This window comes from Haemorhous mexicanus, chromosome 6 (assembly GCF_027477595.1).
Source record: "Haemorhous mexicanus isolate bHaeMex1 chromosome 6, bHaeMex1.pri, whole genome shotgun sequence".
In the NCBI taxonomy this organism is placed as follows: domain Eukaryota; kingdom Metazoa; phylum Chordata; class Aves; order Passeriformes; family Fringillidae; genus Haemorhous; species Haemorhous mexicanus.
Window position 1 is genome coordinate 62,053,865 of NC_082346.1, and position 21,573 is coordinate 62,075,437.

The window sequence follows — 21,573 nt, forward strand, 5'->3', positions numbered from 1 at the left end:
TCACTGTCACCAAGGTGTCTCTGCTTGCTTTGCTCAAGTGTGTTGGGCTGTGCCTGTGACAGCCAGGCCATCCTGGTGTCCTCACCTGTTCCACCCATCCCAACTCTCTGCCACACTCAGTCCTCAACTTCCCTTCCCTTCCCTTCTGGAGCAGTGTCCAACTCTGCCATTCCCTTAGAGCAAGCCCACACCTCGCCATGGTGAGCAGGAATTCTGCACTGATTCCTTTTTTTTTTTTTTTTTGTGATGCTTTCAAAATTTAGAGACAGGCACTGTGTGGGCAAAGATGCTGTCATTCCACTGAAGCAGGCTGGCTCTGATCCTCTGCAGCTCCAATAAATCCAAGAGAATAGCAAAGATGTACCTGCAGGTCTGAAATTTCTGCACTGAACTCTGCATTTAAAGAGGAAATGCAATGTGTGCTGGCAGAGGTGGGAATACCAGGTCTGTCCAAGTTCCTGAAGCAGCAAATAGAGAATTTAAAATATAAAAAATGAGAATTTTTTATAATTTAAAATGATAAAATTTAATTTATTCCGAATTCTAAGAATTTAATATATAAAAAACAACACAGGGTTACAGGTACAGGGAAGGAGGAAATCAGAAAAACTAAAATGTATGTGAATATTTCAGACAGTGTTGTTCAGTTCCCACTGAGGAAAGTGGCTGTTTGAGGGCAGGGCTGGTGCTCAGGGAGGAATCTGCCATGTAAAAGAGGTTAATGGGGAAAGGCTGCGGTTTGGGAAGTGTTGTAACGAGAGAAATCACAAGAGGGGAGTGTTGTACAGCACTCCAGCATCTGCAATTCCCACAGCACTGACCCCGTGCCATAATCCAAGTTTATTTTACCAGAGGAAGATACAAAAGTCACCGCCTGCATCTCTTTTGACAGCAGTAACATTTTTCTCCGTGTGAGACAAGGATTTGTCATGTCAAGATCAATAAGCAGGAGAATTGCCATCTCCACCTCTGTAGCTGTGTTGAAACCAAGTGTGAAACGACAGTGAGAGGTTTGACAGGTTAAAAAAAAAGGAATACAAACCAGAGATGTGTGAAGGATGAGTCAATCATGACAATATTTATTTCATCTCTTGGTCTTACCTCTTTTTTTCATCCTGTAAGTGAAATCATGAGAGTCTTTGATCACTGACTGGGAGCTGGCTGCTTTTTCCCTGTCTACTGTCAGTGGCAGGAAGAAATCATGACTCAGCAGGAGGAAAAGGTGTGTCCATAACCTCATTCTCCTTCTGATAAGGTGCTCTTAAGCTTTTCAGGAAGAGTTTCCTTCTGTCTGCTACCCTGCCAAGACTCCTTTTACTTCTCCCTGTCTCCTGAGAACATAATGCCCTTCAGTAGTACTGGAAAAAACAATGCAAAGAGCAGAGAAAATCTCTTTCTGTTGAACCCAGGTTTGATATGTGCTTAAAAATCCAGTGAAAATGCACTTAAGAGCAGAGATGGTGCTTCAGAGATGATTTCATGGAAGAGGATTGACTCCACTGTTCCTGGCATTTGGCCTGGGAAGCTGATGGGGAATGATTAATTTCAAATGATGCACTGCACTGTGGATGGCTGGAGACAGCTCTCCTCTTCCCAAACCTTAATTGAGAATGGGAGAGAAGGAAGAGTTTGGGGGAAGTGTGAGTGTGACTTCCAGGAAAGCTCAGTGTATGGCTGCAAAGCTGATGCTGGCAGCTGATCCCAGCTGGACCCAGCTGCCCTGGGAGCAGCCCTGGCACAGCAGGGAGGGTGCTGTGAGAATTGGGCATGGCTGCCTTTCTCATCCATCATTGTTCCCTGCTCCCAGCATTGCACAAGGAGGGATTTGCACTTGGGCAAGCCAATATGTTGATCTCCTTGCATGAACTGCTCACCCACACACTGTGACCCATCCTTCTTCATGGTGTGAAAGGAGCACAGTGGCAGGAAATTCAGTGTAGTAACAGCCATCAGCAGTGTCAGGCTCAGTCTGGCCCCCTTGGCTGGGTTTGCTTTGTAGCTGTCAAGGAGAACAGTTACAGCATAATAAAAAATCATGTGATGCTGTAAGTGAGCTTGCTGAAAGATGTACAATAGAGACAGACCCAAACTGTAGTGTTTTGGAAAAAAAGCAAACCAAACCCAAAACCCCATAATAATCTGCCTAAAGCTGATTAAAATACCGTGTAGCAAATTAGGTCATTAAACTATGATCATCTTTTTAGAATGTCCTCTGCTAGTTCCTGATTTGCTGATAGATTCTCTAAGGTATGAAATATTTGATAAGTACCTTAAAACACTGAGGGTGAGGATGAAAATTTAATAAAAAAGGGGAGGGTTGAAATGAGTTAGGGAACTCTGGACACATCAGTTTACCTTAAATTTTCTGAGAAATCTTCTAACAAATAATCAAACAATTTGTAAGCATGTAAGAGAAGAAAAGGAGATTAAAGGGAGTCAACATGGATTTGTCAAGAACAAATCATGTCAAATCAACCTAATTTCCTTCCATGGCAGAGCAGCAGGCTTTGGGACAGAGGGGAAAACATTCAAGTTGTGAGTCTTGACATTAGTTAGACTTTTGTTGGGAAAGACATAAACAAGACAAGGAAATATTGTAAATATGGAGTTACAAAGAGCTGAGTGCAAAGTGTTTCAGAGATTCACCAGGAAGGTGTAAGAGATGTGTACTGACCAGGAGAATTCTGAAAAAGTGACCTGTATGAACAGTGAAGTTCTGTAATAAACTCCTAGAGAGGTTATCATGGAAAGCTCTCAAAAATCACTCAGCTGATTCTGCCCTGTTACAAAGAAACAGAGTAGAGAAGGCTCTTGAGGTCTTTTTGTACTCTGCTTCTATTAAACCCCCAGCCATATAATAATCTTTGGTTGTCTGAAGTGGATTTTACACCACAGAATCACCTGTGCAACAGGAAGGCTCAGGCCATGTCACTCACATTAATGTCACTGGCAGAGCACTGAAAACAGGGTTAGCAAAGCAGTTTGTGGCTGCCAATCTAATTTAGTAAAAGTTACATTACCTGAGTATTAATCAGTGTTCCAGTGTAAAGTGGTGTACAAAGTTTGTTTACTTCTCTTATGTGACACTACATGGCCAAATTCCCCTTTCAACAGGATTTCCTCAGGGAGCAGAGGGAAAATAGCTGGCCTGGGAAGTGAAACTCCTGCTTACTCCACACCACACTGCACCAGTGCTGGGCCTGTCACTCTCCCTTCACCATGGCATAGATATTTGAGATAACCAGAAACTCCAAAGTGCTGCAGGGAATTAGGCAACTTAAACCACCATCCTTGCTAAAATTTATTACTGTACATGTATAAACCCATTTCTATGCACTTAAGGCCAGTACATCCAGTCCTGGTATTTTACTTGGGACTGTTCATGACCTTAAGCTTAGATGTGGGTTTAAGTGTCTTGCTGGCTGGGATCTCATAGTTTTGCCTGGATTTTTTATTCTCCCATTCACACGGAATCAATTCCTGATGCCACTGAACAATAACTCAGCTCTGGTTTCCCCAGGGGAGGGATCCAGCTCGTAGTGCCTGTTCTACACTGAGGCTCATGCAGGGCCAGGGATAGGCAGAGGTATTTTGCTTTTGGGGAGGAAACCCAAGTTTCCACACTCCCTTCTGAGGCAGAAAAGAGCTGCCTGCAGTGCTCAGAATAGTTCAAGGGAATTTTTTTAATGCTTTCAAAAATATCCTCCAAGTGAGCCTTGGCAGTGTCTTCTGCACCACCTGCTAGTGATACTCAGGAAATCAGGAGTGGCTGAAGGAGGATGGTTGGAATGAAAGTTCCCTGGGAATGTCACCTTTGCACTTGTTTTGATGCTCAGCAAAGCCAAAGAAAAATAAGGAGGCACTTTTTTAATCTGAGTGCTTTTACTCTCTTCTTTCTCTCAAAAGTCTGACTGGGGAGGTTTTAGCCACAAAGCTTCAGGACAGAGGATGTTTTGTTGATTCTTGGTTCCTGGAGGATCTCTGGATGTTGGTTTTGCTCTGTGCATGCACAGAGTGACCATCTAGCAATGTGCAATGTGCAAGAGGTCTGAACATGAGCCTGGTGAGGGCAAAGGGCAGCTGGGAGGTTGGGAAGCTGAACTTTGTGTTTTGTTGGCTCAGAGGGCAGGAGGTGGGGCTGAGGGCATGCTTGGATGGACAGCAGCTGTTGGATGTTGCTCACACTGGGCACAAGTTTGTCAGATCCTGCACCAAGAACAAAGTTTACAGAAATCCCATGCAAACCTCAAAGCCCAAAGGAGTAATAAGTGTGAGTGGAAAAGAAGAAATGGTCAGAAGCCAGCCTGATTCAAGAGGCAGAGAATTCAGACCTCTCCTACATTTACAAATGGGAGTGCAGGTTTGGATCCAGTTCAGTCTGTGCATCATTCCCACACTTCCAGGTGGTGGTACCCAGTGTAAGTACTGAAAATCAGGGATGGCACAAGGGGAGCTTTTCTCGTGCCTGTGAACCACAGGGTGGCCTGGGTTGGAAGGGACCTTAAAGCCCATCCAGTTCCAATCCCCTGCCATGGGCAGGGACACCTTCCACTATCCCAGGGTGCTCTAAGCCCCATCCAGCCTTGCCTGGAACACTTCCAGGGATGGGACAGCCACAACTTCTGTGGGCAACCCTTTGCCAGGGCCTTCTCACCCTCCCAGCCAAGAATTTTTTCCTAATATCCCATCTAATCCTACTCTCTGCCAGTGTGAGCCCTGCTTACACTACATGAGAACAGTCAGTCTGGCTCAGGCCATGGATTGACCATTATTTGGCCCAGAGATGTGTGATTTTGCAGTGAGATGAAGAATTGCAATTTCCTGATGCATGAGGGGTGTCCACCTGGCTGAATCAGGACTGGCTGGGCACTTTAGCACCAGGGTGTTGAACGCTGGATGCTGCAGACACTGGCCCCAGCACACAGAACTCCCAAATCCTGTGTCTGCAGCCTGACAGCCCAGCTGAGCTCACTCCAGCCCCTGCACTGAAGGATCCTTGATTATTGCCTAATTTGAGCCTGGGGACTCAGCCATAACGAGTGGGTGATTGAATGAATCATGCCTCACTTTCTCTTCCCCAACACAGCAATTCACCCACATTTGTTCATTACTCAGACTTGTTTGCCAAATAATTTATGCACATAATTTCAGGGTCGGTAATTCATTCACATGCAGCCTGGGTAAGTGTTTAGCAATTGAAATGAGAAAGTCAAGATGTTTTGTTTGGGCTCACAAGTTTTTGTTTCTTGATTAAACTCTCAAAACCGTGTTGTAGGGGTGACTGCTCGTGTCAGTGAAATCAGAATGTAATTTTTGCATTTACCCTCTAATGCACACATACATTCATGATGTCTTCACTTGCTAGTAAACACGTTGATTGCAAAGTCTGTGAAAGGAGAACACCAAAGGAGCCTAAATTAAGCTAATAAATTAAAACAATGAAACATATGGAAAACTAACCTGTTGTGTGATCTTTTAATCTGTGCAAAAGAAAAAAGGCTACACTGAAATCTGGCCAAAAAGTAAAGTGATAAAATGAGTACTGGATGCTTTCCAGCATCCTCTGAAATGTTCAGGGTAGAAAATGTCAAACTGCTTGAATTTGAATCTTTGAAAGAGAAAAAATAAGCATCAGAAGTGTAACCAAGAAATCTCCTGGATGTGGTGATACTTAGCAGGGGAGTGGAAAGTGATAAATGGGGCACCAGATTTTAACCCTGTTGTGTCATGATGGAAGTCCATAAGTCATAAATCCTTCTTGGGAACCCCAGTTCTGGTTCCTTTATGGATGTGGAGGAGTTTTATGTACATATATACATAGAGGGGGGTGGCAAAAGGCTGTAGGTAAGGTGGAATAGGGAATGACAACTGTTCGTGTGTGTTCAAGAGAACCAGAGGGAAGCAGCAGCTGAGGGTTTCCAACTATCTGCAAGTACTTGGCTCAAGAAGTTCCCAAAAGGAAAATTATTGGAGTCTGAGAGAGTACCAGAGGAAACATCACTCTATCTCATCCTGCTCCTGTACTTTTCCTAGATGTTCACTTTGGCCAGTGCTGGAGACAAGATAAAAAGCCAGTGTGGGTTGGATGAGTCTGGATCAGTGTGGTTGTGGAGCTGGGAGAGGCAGGAGGTGCCCTGGAAACCACAGCCTGGCAGCTCTCCTTTCTGTAGAGGCAAACTGGCAGGGATCCCCTGGGATACTTGGATATACTGCAGACTCTGGAAGATCAGTCCTGCAGAAAATTTTATAGCAGTTTTATTGCAATAATTTTTAAAAGAAATTGCTTTATTATGGTGTAAGATGAAAGCCCTGTCAGGGATTTCTAATTGTTTAAAGAAAGGAGAGAAAATACAGAAACAATGGTCATTTTCCACTGCAGAGTGATTATCAAGCAGGATCCCCTAAAGGTCTAGATAAGCTCTTCAGGAACTGACCAGAAAAGAAGGGGATTTCTGAGGTGCCAAAGCTTGCTGGGATCACACAATGACGTGGGATGGTTTAACCTAAATATTTGTGTGAAGGGAAGAGAATGGATCCCCACTCCTGTAGGGTAAACTCCAGGGAAATTCTGTCTTGGTAAGTTCCAAATAATAAACATGGGAAAGAGTAATTAACCATATATATATGTAATCATAGACTCTGATGGGTATTACCTGCTCAGGAAAGAAATCTGCGTGGGAGTATTGATAACTCCATGGAGACAAGAATTTAATTCCCTGCAAAATACAAGAAGATAAATAAACCACTAGGCAGAGAAGGGAAAATCTATGTCCTAATAATTTATTCTTTTTTTTTAAAAATACCATCAGAATTACTAATAGACTTTAAGTAGCCAGGGAGATTCCAAAATGTTTTCTGCTGTCATATTCTCCTCATAGCATGAGCATTCATGTGTTCCAACTTCTCATGTATTTGCATGATGTCAAGAGCAATGGAGAGATAGGGCTGGTCACTGGTGTGGTATTGTCCACAAGGGTCCCAGGATGAGGAAAGAGACAAGAAAGTTGACTCCATGTATCAGAAGGCTTGATTTATTATTTTATTATAGATAATATATTAAAACTATACTAAAAGAATAGAAGAAAGGATTTCATCAGAAGGCTAAGCTAAGAATAGAAAAGGAATGAATAACAAAGGCTTGTCTCTGACCGAGACAGTCTGGGCAGGTGAACTGTGATTGGCCCTTAATTGGAAACAACCAGATGAGACCAATCACAGATTCCCCCTGTTGCATTCCACAGCAGCAGATAATCATTGTTTACATTTTGTTCCTGAGGCCTCTCAGCTTCTCAGGAGGGAAAAATCCTAAGGAAAGGATTTTTCGTAAAACATGTCGGTGACGTCCTGGCCCTGTTTTGGAGCAGTCAGCAGTGACCAGGAGGTTCCTTGGCCTTCAGATGAGCAATATGTCAGCTGTGAGCACTTTTGGAACCAAGTGTTTGTCTTGGCTGTCCCGTTTTCCCTGGATGCCCTGGCCGTGTCCAAGCTGGTGCAGATGGCACCTGCCGGCAGAGTTAGGTCTTCATTCACAAATGGAAGGTGACAGGGAGCTGCTGCCAGCCCTGACCCATCTTCCCCATCACCTGTGCTGGGAGGGAGATCAGCTTCACACCAAGCCCAAGGCTTGGCAGCTTGGCTTGGTTCCTTCAGTGGCTCCCAAACAGCTCCATCCAAATTCCCAGGGATGTGGGAGTGCTCAGCTCCAAACCAGACCTCGGCTCTACAGGATTCAAACCAACCCCTGACAAAGGGAGGAATGATGCATGTGACTCCACTGATACCAGAAGGCTAATTAATTACTTGATTATACTGTATTATTCTATACTATTTTACACTACATCTAAACTGAATTTGCACATGCACCCAACTCCACTGCCCAGAATCTCCTGACTGTCTGCTGACCGACGTGCTTGGCCCTGACAGGCCAGGGAAACAAAACCCCATCCCTCTGGGTAAACAATCTTCACACTGCATTCTACTTTGGCACAAACACAGCCTCAGAAAATGAGATAAGAACTGTTTCTTCTTTCTCTGAGGTTCCTCACTGCAATTCCCAGAAAATATCTTTGGGCAGTTGTGCCTTGCTTTTTTCTCTGTGAAGAGAAATGTGGCCACACAGAGCTCCTCACTGGGAGCCCTCCAGATGGAGCTGGGTGCTGTGGTCACTGCTGACTGCTCCAAAACAGAAGCAGGGACCAGCCCCATCTCTCCATTGTTCTTGACATCACACGTTCTTGCACAAATGCATGGGTGGTTGGAACATGGGAATGTTCATGCTATGAGAATATGACAGCAGAGAACATTTTAGAAGCTACCTGGCTACTTAAAGTCTACCTGTAATTCTGATAGTATTTAAAAAAAAATTAATTCCCTGCAAAGTACAAGAAGATAAATAAACCACTAGGCAGACAAGGGAAAATCTATGACCTAATAATCTTTTTTTTTTTAATGGCATGTGGGCATTCCCAGCCCTGTGGAGGTCAGCAGTCACTGGTATTGGTCTGGATGTGAATTTAAAGGCTGAGAGCTTTGCTCCAAACCCCTCTGTGTTGGGCCTTGCAGCTGGGGCTGGCTGCAGAAGGCTGCCCATCTGTGCCGAGGGAGAAGCCATCAGCACTGACTCACTGCTCCACCACCTCCTACTTTTGGCAGAGACCAGCACAAGCAGGCTCAGAGGACCCTGGCAGAGCAGAGCACTTGCAGTGAGGGGTGGGGGTTGATGCTGAAGGGATGTGACATCAAACCATGCTCAGAGCAGTCATTCCTGGGTAGGTGAGTGGCATCCAGGGTCCTGTGTGGGCTCATGGCATCACTGTGTGGGCTCAGGGACTCACTGCATGGACTCACTGCACTGTGGTGTTTGTGAGGTCCCCAGGATGAAGTGAGAGATGAGAATTTGACTCCAGGTTCTCAGAAGGCTGATTTATTATTTTATGATTTATATTAAAAGAATGCTGTACTAAAACTATACTAAACTTTGGAGAAAGGATACATCAGAAGGCTAAAACAAGAAGAATGATAATGAAAGCTCGTGACTCCTCAGAGATTCAACACAGCTGAACCATGGCTGGTCATTAAATTAAAACAATTCACATGGAACCAATCAAAGATGCACCTGTTGGTAGAGGATCTCCAGACCACATTCCCAAGCAATCAGATAATTATTGCTTTCATTTTTTTTCTGAGGCTTCTCAGCTCCCCAGGAGAAGAAATCCTGGCACAGGGATTTTTCAGAAAATATCATGGTGACACTGCACCCTCAGTGAGCTGATCTGTTGGAGGGCAGGAGGGTTCTGAGAGGGATCTGCAGGGGCTGGATCCATGGGCCAAGACCAACAGTGTGAGGTTCAGCAAGGCCCAGGGCTGGGTCCTGCACTTGGGTCACAACAGCCCCTGGAGCTCCAGGCTGGGGCAGAGTGGCTGGAAATTGGCCCAGAGGGAAAGGACCCGGGGCTGCTGGTGACAGCAGCTGCACATGAGTGCAGATGTACCCAGGTGGGCAAGAGGCCAGTGGCACCTGGAATTGGGAATAGTGTGGCCACAGGACCAGGGCAGTGACTGTCCCCCTGTGCTGGGCACACCTCAAGTGCTGTGCCCAGTTCTGGGCTCCTCAGGACAAGAAGGACATTGAGGGGCTGGAGCGTGTCCTGAGAAGGGAACAGAGCTGGGGAAGGGTCTGGAGCACCAGGAGAGGGTGAGGGAGCTGGAAAGGGGCTCAGCCTGCAGAAAAGGAGGCTACAGGCAGATCTTCTGGCTTTGCACAACTCCCTGACAGGATGGGACAGCCGGGGGGGTTGGGCTCTTCTCTCAGTAACAAGAGACAGGAGAAGAGGAAACGGCCTCAAGCTGCATCCAAGGAGCTTCGTGTTGGTCATCAGGAGGAATGTCAAGCATTGGAATGGGCTGTTCAGGGGAGTGATGGGGTGCCCAGCCTGGAGGTGTTCAAGAAGGGACAGGATGTGGCACTCAGGGCTCTGGTCTGGTTGACAAAGTGGTGATCAGTCAAAGGCTGGATGATCTTGTAGATCTTTTCCAACTTTAATGATTTTGTGATTCTGTGAAAACAGGTTTCAGACAACAGGAGTGAATTTTAGATCACTTTGGCTGGCCAAGCACAATATCTACAGGCAGCAACCCCTAGAGCTGGAATAAACACCCTTGGCTCCCTTTACTGAAAAGACACCTTTACTGAAAGACACTTTTTAATCCTGAGGTCTGTGTTCGTGCTACAGTCACTGGGTGAAGTTTGGATGGTCTTGCCCTTAGAAATGCATATTCATAATAAAGAGCCTGAGTAACCAGATCATGGAAATATAGAGTCATTAAAGCTGCAAAAGACCTCTAAGGTCATCAAGTCCAACAATTAATGCAGCATTGCCAATGATGAAGTCAGGACACCTCTTAAAGGTCTGGGAGAAGAACCTCACCCTGCAGATGCAGAGATCTATCTCTGGAGTTTGCAGCTTTAAGGAGCCTGAAAATAAAAACATCCTTGAGGCAGAAAATGCCTACCCAGACATGCAACAAAAGGCTGCTGTTGGAACCCTGGGTGCTGAGAATTTTAAACTTTCTGCTGAAGGGCACAGACCCACAAGAGAATACTGTATTTGACCTGAGGCTGTGGAGAAAGCTTCCAAAAATTGATTGATAACACTGGAATTGTGGGTGTGTAGTTTGATTAGAAGTATGTAACATCACTGTGTGGAAAACTTAGAGTTTAAGGTTTTAGAATATAGAAATAAATATAAAGCAAGATGGAGGTTTTAGGGAAGAGGCTGGTCCTTCTTCTTCACCCTCTTCTTCCTTCTTCTCCATGGGTTTGGTTGGTATTTTGTCATTGGACAGAAAAGTCCAAAAGACTTGGAGTGATTAGTTGTTGGGTTAAAAGTGAAAATAATTCAGGTGTCATTTCTTAATTGGACAGTTAAGCCTTAAAAGACCTTGTAAAGAAAGTTAGCCAGCCATTGTTAGTGAAATACTGCAGAGCTCACTGCTTGTGAGACGGTAACATAGATAAGAAATAATAAACACCTGAGTCTGAGCACAAACCATTGTCTTGAGCCTTCAATCCCGACCTTGACAGAGGCAGAAAAAGCTGCTGAGAACCTGCAGACTGCCTGCTCCAAAATCCTAACCTTTCCCTCCAGCCAGGAGTCATGGCTGGGCCTTAAAGAGAGTGGGATCCCGTGAGGGGAGGAGGGCAGAGCCAGAACCCTGCTCTTGTATGAGACATAAACTTTAATGAATTTAGAGATTTTAGAGGAGCTAAGATTTTAGTTAGAGATCAGCTTTATTGGAGTTAATTAAAGTAAATGGGTAGGCCTTGATGAAGTTAAGAGTTAGTAGTTAACTAATAATTGATTGCTTGTCAACATAATGTTTTGTGAGCTGGGTTTTTAATGAAGAATATAGAAACTGATAAATAGCTTTTAGGAACATAAGACAATTCAGCCTCCTCTGTTGTGAAACCACTTGAAGATGGGGAGTGGGAGTCCTACCAAGGGCTCATTTGTCATATTTGCATTGAAAAGGTAGAAAGGTCAGAACGAGGAAGACTTCATTTACTTCCTCATTTTAGGACCCCTCCCCGTGAAAGGGACCAGGGACCCATTTCGAGGAACAAACTATGCATGCTTAATGGCTTTTGAACTAATTGCCACACAAAACAGGGAATGGGATGTACCCAAGTCATGAATATGCATTTGTGTATTCAATACTTGTACGGATAAAAGGGCTCTGTAACCACCTGTAAATTGGGGTGTGTATTTGGGAGCCATCCCACAATAAACACACACTTTCTAACTCTAAACTGTTAGAGAGTGTTTGGATATTGGTACCAGATCAATATCCATACTGGGAATGGGATGTACCAAAGGCATGAACATGGATTTGTATTTTGGGTATTCAATACTTGTACGGATAAAAGGGCTCTGTGATCACCTGTAAATTGGGGTGTGTGTTTGGGAGCCATCCCACAATAAACACACACTTTCTAACTCTAAACTGTTAGAGAGTTTTTGGATATTGGTACCAGATCAATATCCATACTGGGAATGGGATGTACCAAAGGCATGAACATGGATTTGTATTTTGGGTATTCAAAACTTGTACAGATAGAAGGACTCTGTGATCACCTGTAAATTGGGGTGTGTGTTTGGGAGCCATCCCACAATAAACACACACTTTCTAACTCTAAACTGTTAGAGAGTTTTTGAATATCGGTATTAGATCAATATCCATACTGGGAATGGGATGTACCAAAGGCATGAACATGGATTTGTATTTTGGGTATTCAATACTTGTACGGATAAAAGGGCTCTGTAACCACCTGTAAATTGGGGTGTGTGTTTGGGAGCCATCCCACAATAAACACACACTTTCTAACTCTAAACTGTTAGAGAGTTTTTGTCCTTCACAGTTGGATATCGGTGCTAGATCAATATCCATATTTTTTCAATAAACCATGCAGAGGAGGAGAGTTTTTAGCACGATCACAGCTGATTTTCCCAAAGCTGTGCTGCAGGCACACTCTTGTGGCTGCACAGAGCCAGTGCACGCTGCTCGGGGCCAGCTCCAAGGGCACTTGGCAGCTCCTCCTGCCCCTCCGAGAAGGATCCAGCTCCTTCCTAGCAGCCACAATGAGCCAGGACACTGTGGCAGCCCCCAAGGATGCTGTGAGAGCCTTCCCGAGTGCTTTCATCCAGCTCTGCTCAGAGCAGGGTGTGTGCCCTGAGGCAGTGAATAATTTAGTAATGCAGATATTAACGCTGTGCCTCGGGAATGAGCCTGGTTCTGGGAAAAGGAACACCCAGCTGCTGGGCTGGGATGGGGTTTGGGGTCCCCAATCCATTGGGAGCTACAGGATTCATGTCACCCCACACAGGGCATCCTGTATGACTTTATTTATCCTGGGAATGCCTCCTCATCCTGCCCAGGTGAGCAGCTGTGGATGTTCTCCATCTCCCACCCTCTGCTGCAGGTGCTGGATCTCCTCTGCCTCTGCTCTTTGGGGTTTTGCTGAAGGAGCAGCAAAACCCTTCCTTGCTGGGTGAAAGCTCATCAGCCCTGCTTGTACTGAGAGAGGAAAAAGCTGTTGGAAATTGGGTGTGAAAATTAGAGTGTCACCAAGTGATGCTGAAAGTGGATTTTTCCCTTTCCCTTCCTTTTCTTTTAGTTTTTCCTTTGCTGTCAGAACACGGAGATTCCATCCAGGAGGCTCCACTGTTCATTGTCTGAGGTTCTGGGGTCCAACAGAGACACAGCATCTGTGACCCCACTGAGTTCTTCATAGACTGAGCAAAACCTCCTTTGCCCCTGCTTTTGGGAGTGAACAGAGTCAGGAGGATTTCCCTTGGTTTTTCCCCTCCTTCTCACCTGCTTGCAGCATATCCCTGCCTTCTGGAAAACACAGAGGCCGTGGCCCTGCTGGACCAACTCCACAGGCTGTGCTGCTCATCCAAACTCTGCTTCCCAAAAATCATCTGGGTGTAGCTCTGCTCTGTGGGTTTCAGAGCAGGCTGTGTAAGGACAGGGACCCCTGAGACAGCCCTGAGAAAAGCTGTCTCCTGCTGCCAGTCTGAGCTACACATGTACCTGAAAAGAGAGAAATGGACAGGAAATCACTGGGATTGAAGTGGAATTGCAAATGCCAGCATCAGTGGTCTGCTTTGGGTGCATTCAAACACAGCAGGTTGCTCTCTGAGAGACCCTGGGGTTGTTCCTGTGTGTTAATCACCTTGTTCCCATTCTGCCCTAACACTGCAGGGATCATTTGGGAAAGTTGCATTGAAAAACCCCCCCCAAAATGAGCTACCCAAGTCCAGCCCTGAGCTGTTTGGTGGGACTGTAGGACAGGGAGGTGGTTTGAGCAAACACTGGGGCAGTGCCTTGAGATGAGACTGTCAGAAAATCCCAGAGACCCTGGGTCCTTGAATTCCAGAACCCCAGAATGGTTTGGGTTGGAAGGGACCTTAAAGTCCATCAAGTTCCAACTACCAGCCATGGGCAGGGACACCTTCCACTGTCCCAGGCTGCTCCAAGCCCCATCCAGCCTGGCCTTGGACACTTCCAGGGATCCAGGGGCAGCCACAGCTTCTCTGGGCACCCTGTGCCAGGGCCTCCCCACCCTCACAGGGAAGAGTTTCTTCCCAAAATCCCATCTAACCCTGTCTTTGTCAGTTTGAAGCCATTTCCTCCTGTCCTGTCATTCCATGTTTTTGTCTCCAGTCCCTCTCCAGCTCTCCTGGAGCCCCTTCAGGCCCTGCCAGGGGCTCTGAGCTCTCCCTGGAGGTTTCTCTTCTCCAGCTGAGCAACCCCAGCTGTCCCAGCCTGGCTCCAGAGCAGAGGGGCTCCAGCCCCTGGAGAATGTTTGTGGCCTCCTCTGGACTCCCTCCAGCATCTCCACATCCTTCTCGAGCTGGGGCCCTCAGACCTGACCCCAGTACTGCAGGTGGGTTTCTAAATATTAATTTTTTTTTTATTTTCTTGCTGATGGGAAACATGGCATATTTGCATTTTTGAGCCTGAATAGTTTTAATTCAGTTTTTTATTGTACAAGCTCAAGAGGAACATTTACTTTGTTTTCACTGATTAGTTATACAATTATTCCTTTCAGATACCACATGAACCATGAACCATAATATTGTATTCTTTGCTAATACATTTTGGCTGAGGTATTTACATGAAAACACAATACATAAATGTAATGAATTTTTCAAATGAACACATCGGTAATATAAAGTAATCTTTTTTTTTTTTTTTTTTTCCTCCTGTACACCAAAAATTCATTAAACTTTTCTCAATTAGCAAACTGACTTTTCTAAATAAGCTGCTGATTGAGCACGAGCCACGAGCTGGATTTGATAACGTTGGATGGTGCCTGTCACCAGGGAGGGAGAGATTATCTCTGCCAGCCCAGGGCAGGCATCTTCTGCTGGATCTGACACCTCTTGGAGGGGGTACCCCTTCCAGCTGCTCACCAGTGAGGAGTCAGGGCTTGCTCATGCCTAAATGAGAATAATCTTCTGTCTGGGAGGTGAAATGAAATCCTGGGCTGAGTCCAACCTCCAGGCCTGTGTCAGCATCCGTGCTGTGGCCAGCCAGGTCAGGGAGAAGAGGAAGCTGGGAATGAGGGAGGACAAAACCTGGTTTATTTTCAGCTGGATGAAGGCATAGATGTGGCTGTTCATGTTCCTGCAGAGCTACAAGTGTGGTAGAAGTGTTCAAAGCCAGGCTGGACAGGGCTTGGAGCAGCCTGGCCTATGGAAGGTGTCCCTGCCCATGGCAGGGGCTGGAACTGGATGAGCTTTAAGGTCCCTTCCAACCCAAACCATCCTGGGACTCTGTGATTATGTTCAATGCTGACACAAACTGTTACAGCCTGGAGAAGTGAAGGCATCCTCCTTCTGAAGTCAGCACTGTACTCCTTTATTTATTTTAAATTTTATTAGTCTTCTTTCTATTATCCATAAAATCCAGAGGTAGTAATTCCTTTTGTGGACTCCTTGAAATATTCTCTGCAGAAACCAGGGACTGATGCTGAAATCTTGGTCTCACTGAAGTTAGTGGGGAGCTTGCTCCTGGCTTTGTTGGGGGGATTTGGCTCTGGCCGAGTCTGTTTGTGTGAAGTGGAATAAATCCATCAGGAGTGGAATGTCTCAGCACAATGAACACCTCCCAGTGCCTTTCACACAGACCACACTGTTATATCATGTGCCCGACCTACTTTGCTTTAATAAGCTCATCTGTGTGCAGTGGGAGATAAGCAAACCCACTCTTCTGACACAAAAATCCATCCTGTCTATCAACACGTGTGTGCTGCTCTGGGCAGGGGCTGATCCTGGCCTGATAAGGGCTGGTTTTCCCTCTCATGGAAGTAAAACTTCCACTGGCATCCTGTGGGGCCCAGAGTGGGACACCTGGAAAAGGTCACCCAGGAAAGCTGTGGTTACCCCACCCCTGGAAGTGTTCCAGGCCAGGTTGGATGGGGTTTGGAGCAACCTGGGATAGTGGAAGGTGTCCCTGCCATGGCAGGGGGCTGGAACTCGATGATCTTGAAGGTTCCCGCCAACCCAAACCATTCAGGGATTCTGTGACTTGACCCTGTAAGGGCTGGGAAGGACAAGCAGTCGGCCTCAGGGCCTGGACATGGACAAAGAGCAAGGAGTGGGATCAGTGGTGGGATTCCAAAATTGTGTCAGGTTGTTCCACATTTTGGGAGATGCAGGGCTCAGGAGGGTGTTTGTGTCCAACTGCTCTGCATAAACCATGAATGCTTCTCTTTGAACATTTTGTTTTCCCAGGGCCACCATGGGGCCTCCCAGGGTGCTGCTCCCATGGGATAATCCAGGCTGTTGCTCCTGCAGAGCATCTTCATGCTTGGATTTCCCACCAGGCTGCAGCTGAGCATGGGCAGCCCCATCTCCAGCATCTCTGCCTCTGGCTGGGCAGGATCAGAGAACCATCCTGGATTGGGAGGGACCCACAAGGAACATCAAGTCCAACTCCTGGCCCTACACAGCCCCAAGAATCCCAGCCTGTGCCTGAGAGCATTGTCCAAATCCTGCTTGAGCTCTGGCTGACTTGGTGCCTGGAGCACCTCCCTGGAGAGCCTGGATCCCCCCTCCTACCCAAAGAATGATGTTCCCTTGAAAAATCCCAGCCTTTCCTGGGAAAGCTTTCCCCACCAGCTGTGCTGGATATGTCAGGGTGGGTGTTATGGCTCTCACTGTCAGAGGCATCCCTGAGTCAGCCCCTCTGAGTTCAAAGCATTTCAGCAGAGCACAAAAGCTGGTTTGGCTCCCAAAATAGCTCCCGCACACGACGTGGCAAATGACAAAGCTCATTACCTGGGTCACGTTCTGGGGCCTAGCTGGCAAATTCCTTTGTGAGGGAAAATCCTGCCTGCTATGGAATGCCCTGAACCTGCTTTTCCTGGGCTGGGAAGAGGTGGGAGCACAGACAGACCTGGCTGAGCAGCAGGGAGGTGAGCAGGAGCCTTGTTGTGAGCATGAGCACAGAACCAGGATGCATCTTGTGGTGCCCTCCCTCCTTCTTTTGTTTTTTACTTTGCTAGTGGATTTGAGTCAGTATTTTTATCTTTGCTTCCCTCTTTATTTATTTATTTGTTCTCTTCTTTACTTTTTTTTTTTTAACAGCAAGAAGATGGAAAAATAAATAAATAAAGAAATGAAGCTAACAGTGTGGAGGACACAGATTTGCTTTTCATGTGCTCCCTGTTTTGGAGACACAGGGATATCCCAAGCATTGCTTTGATTGATTCAGCCTTGAGGATGAGAGGTGGAAAAAAAGAGCATCATTTCAGCCACTGGAAAAACACGGTGGGAGCGTTCTGCATGAGCTTCATCCCAGCTCTGATCCTGACCTACCTCTATTTATTTTCTCCACCTGAGGAGCAGTAGGATAACCCAGTGTTTTCAGGGTCTCAGAGCCTGATCCTGGCTCTCTTATGACCACTGGATAAATGCCTGTTCACAGTTCCTTCAGCCTGGAGAGCTTCATGGCTTGACCCCAACTTTCTAAAGGTCTGAGGCTGCTGCTATGAAAATTCTGGTCTGTGACTAAAAGCAAAGAGCTTTCCTCTGGAGCATGGGACAAAAGGAGCAGCAGCTTCTGGGTAGAAAAGACATGGAGACATGAATGATGTCTCTGCCAGCCTCTGACTGAAATAGCTGCTTGCAGGGTGTCATCCATGGAAAAACTGCTATTTTTCATCCTCCTGGCAACAGCAGCTGTGACCTACAAGCTGCTTCTGGATCCAAGAGTCGTGTTTGGGAAGAGGGATCAGTTTTGTCCAAAGCCAGGCTGGACAGGGCTTGGAGCACCCTGGGATAGTGGAAGGTGTCGGGGCAGGGGCTGGAATTGGATGATCTTTAAGGTCCCTTCCAACCCAAACCATCCTGGGACTCTGTGATTATGTTCAATGCTGGCACAAACTGTTACAGCCTGGAGAAGTCATCCAAACCAGTTGCCAAACCAGTTTAGGGCCCTGTGAAGCAAAATCCCAAAGCAAGAACTTGAAAATTAAGTCCAAGTTTAAGTTCCTTGCTGAGTGGGGCTGGAATATCCCCCCTCACCTGCAGGCTTTGAGGAACCTCATTTTCTCACCCAGCTATGATGGAAGGCAGTGTGGAAGACAGCCTGGACCTCTTTTAGTGTCAGTGTGCTGAAGCAGCTCTGAGGAGGAATTTAACCCTTTGTGTTTTGCCAGAGAGGTGGGAATGTGCCATGAGAACCCACAAATGTTGTTGTGAATCCTGAGAATTGGATACCAAGGTCCCTTCAGGGTCAGCAGTGCCTTTGTTTGCCATTCCTGATGTTAACATTTGGTCCTGTGGGACATCTTGGGCTCCTGTTCTTTCTGGTTAATCACAGCCTTTGTGCAGTCTCCCCTTTGCTGGGGGGGAAGGCTAATGCAGCCCTGACTGTGCTACTGCTGCTGGCTGGGAATTGTCAATAGGTCATAAATAAATCTACCACTGCACAGGAAAGACAATGAGATTATACATCCTCCTACTACTGCCAATTACAGTAAGAGCAACAATTATAAGGTAGCACTCCTACAGCTACCCCGGGGAGAAAATGAGAGGAAAATGTTCCATTAGCCTAATGAAGAGAGAGTGGTGGAGCTACAGTCAAATTTTCTCACTATTAGCCCTGACTGTGTGCCACTAACACACAGGGGAAGCAGGAGTCATAGGGTAACAATTAAAGTTGCTGGCAATTAACCCCTGCCACGTGCATGCCTCTAATCTGATGAGAAAATTAAAAAGAGGCACGGGTACATTTTCTCACCGTTAGTCCCCAGAATGCACAAAGTGGCATTTGCAGGTGACAATGAAGGTTTGTCACCACTGAGGCCTGGGAAGTGCCACAGGTATTGTGGATTTGGTGTTAAAATGCTCTTGGGAGTGCTGGGGTGAGGAGAAGCCATGTGGGGATGGCTTAAACCCCCTCTATTTAACACAGAGGAAAGAGTTACTGCTGCATTTCCTCATTAGCCCGAGGAAAGGATGGAGTCACCGTGGGGAATTCTCTGGTGTCCAGCCCCTGCCATAGCCCCAGAGCAGAAAAAAGGAGAAAGATCCACTTGGGGAGTAGAAATGGGAAATATAAGAGATATCTTGCTGGATTGATATTGGCAAAAGGACAACCTGAGCCCGGCTGACAACACCCAGTGGCTGTGCCAAGAGCTGCTGCATTTCTCTTGGGGTGCTTTGGTCAGTGCAGCTCAGTTATTTACTAAGCTCTCCTGAAATATTGCTGTTTCCAGGACTTTTTAAGGGAAGAGAAAGACTGATACCTTGAAAATCTGCCCAGAGCAAGCACTAGGTATTCTGATGTTTAGTGGTGGCTCCTGAGGTGCGTTGCAAAGCCACAGATCAATTTTCAGATCAAAAGTTCTGGACTAAAATTCCAAACCCACACTAGCATGGAGCCAGGCCTGCTCTTCAAATTCCTCTTTTCTGCTGTTGCCTCTGTGTCAAGTGAATATCAGCTTGAGGATCACAGTCAGGAGCCAGACTGGCATCTGGCTGGGGGATTTGGCCTGGGATGGGAATTGGCTTTGTTTCCACACCCCATAAAATGTGAGAAGGGAAAATTCTCTGTTCGGACCTCACACAGACTCGTGGTGTTGGAGAATCTCAACGCTGCTCGGGCTGTAACAGAATTATCCTCAAAAAGCTCCTCTGTAGGGCATGTCAGGACCTTCTTGGGATCACTTACAGATCCTTCCCTCAGGGGAACAACAACCTTGCTTTACCAGGGGGCTCCTGGCCAGGCAGCTTTGGTCTGGAGTCCACATCCTGGAGCAGGAGCAGGAATGAACCCTTGCTGTTGTTATGGGGTTATGGGGTCTTCTGTCTGCAGCTGCCCCTGTTCATCTGTGCAGGACTATGTGCCCCACATCCCAGGAGGGTTTGTGGCACATTCCCAGCAGAAGGTTTTTAAGCTGGGAGGGTTATCCCAGCTGGATTATCCCATCTCTGCCATGGGAGGGGTTGTTAAGGCAGGAGAAGGAGCCCCTTGGGCTTGAACTGGGTATGGTTCCCAAGCAGTCCTGGATCCCTGGAGAATCCCTGTGGGACCCTGGGCACAGGCTGGGGTCCCTTCAGTGCCACCCAGGCTCTGGGATGTGCAGCTGCAGCCTCTTCCTCTCCAGGGCTGAGGTACCCAGCCTGAGTTGCTCCTGCTTTGCCATTTTGGGGAGCAGCCATGGGCTAAGCCCTGCTCATTCCCTTGTACAGCTTTGGATCATCCTCCCTCAAGCTGCACTGCACCACACTTTTCCTAACCCGCTGCTCAGCAAAAGGGCAAAAAGCAGGTTTTTACCATGCCTACAAGCACAAAAAAGGCTCTCCATCCCTCTCCTTGCCTTTCTTTCCCCCTGTGAGCTCTCTGCCTTCAGAGGTGCCCATCACTGCCACAGATTTACTTTATTTTTGGTAACTCGTTTCTGAGTCTCAAAGAGAACTTGGCATCCATTTATTTGTGTGACATTGGGAATGAGAAGCGGGGTGGGAGTCTCAAAGCCAGCAGAGAGGTTTGGAAGCACAAAGGGATGATGGCTAAATCCTAATTACCTGCTCAGAGAGGGTGTCCCTGCACAGCCCCTGGATGATTTGTTGCCGGAGTGATGCTGGGGCAGGAGGGAGCTGGGGGTGGAAGATGATGGCTCTGAGACCACGTTGAACTCTCCAGAGAATCCTTTCCATGAGTTAGAGGTGGTGGGGCTAAAAACTTCCCTGCTCTGAGTGATTTGTGTAGTAATTTCTGAGCTGACACGCACTACATGGCAAATCTGAATTCCACTTTTAGCCCTGTTAAGAGATAAGGAACAGTGATTATTATAATTACCATGTGGTTACTTTATTGGTTAAATTAACATTTCGTTGTTGGGGTTGCTGTGCAATATACAATATTATTTTACCTACTGTGCCTTCAAAGTCATCTTGTCACAGCAACAGCATGGCAGCATGGAAAAAGCCTTTTAACAAGTAGGTAAATACATGCCTTTGGGGAAGGCAGAGCGATAATTATGTCAGCTTCAATACATTTGACAGTGGAAAAAAAAAGCTAAAAATGAGTCAAAAGTGAGAGAAAATATTGAATGCTTGAAATAAGGCCCCTGTAATTTAAAAAGGTGCAAAGTATTTAATCCAGTGGCCTTTTTCTTTGGATCAGGTGTCAGTGGTCCAGCTACTCAGAGTGCTGGGTTGCTTTAGGTTTACAAGGGTGTGTAAAGGAATCCTACAGCCCCTCTCTGGGGATAAAGGGAGATTTATTGCAAATCCCACCTAGAATTGAACAGGTGTAGAGTCACAGAATGGTTTGGGCAGGGACACATTCCACTATCCCAGGTGGCTCCAGGCCCCATCCAACCTGGCCTTGGACACTCCCAGGGATGGGGCAGCCACAGCTTCTGTGGGCAGGCTGTGCCAGGGCCTCCCCACCCTCACAGGGAGCAATTTATTCTGTATATCTAACTTAAACTTCCCCTCTTTCAGTCTTACCCATTTCTCCTTGTCCTGTCACTACAGTTCCTGGCTAGAG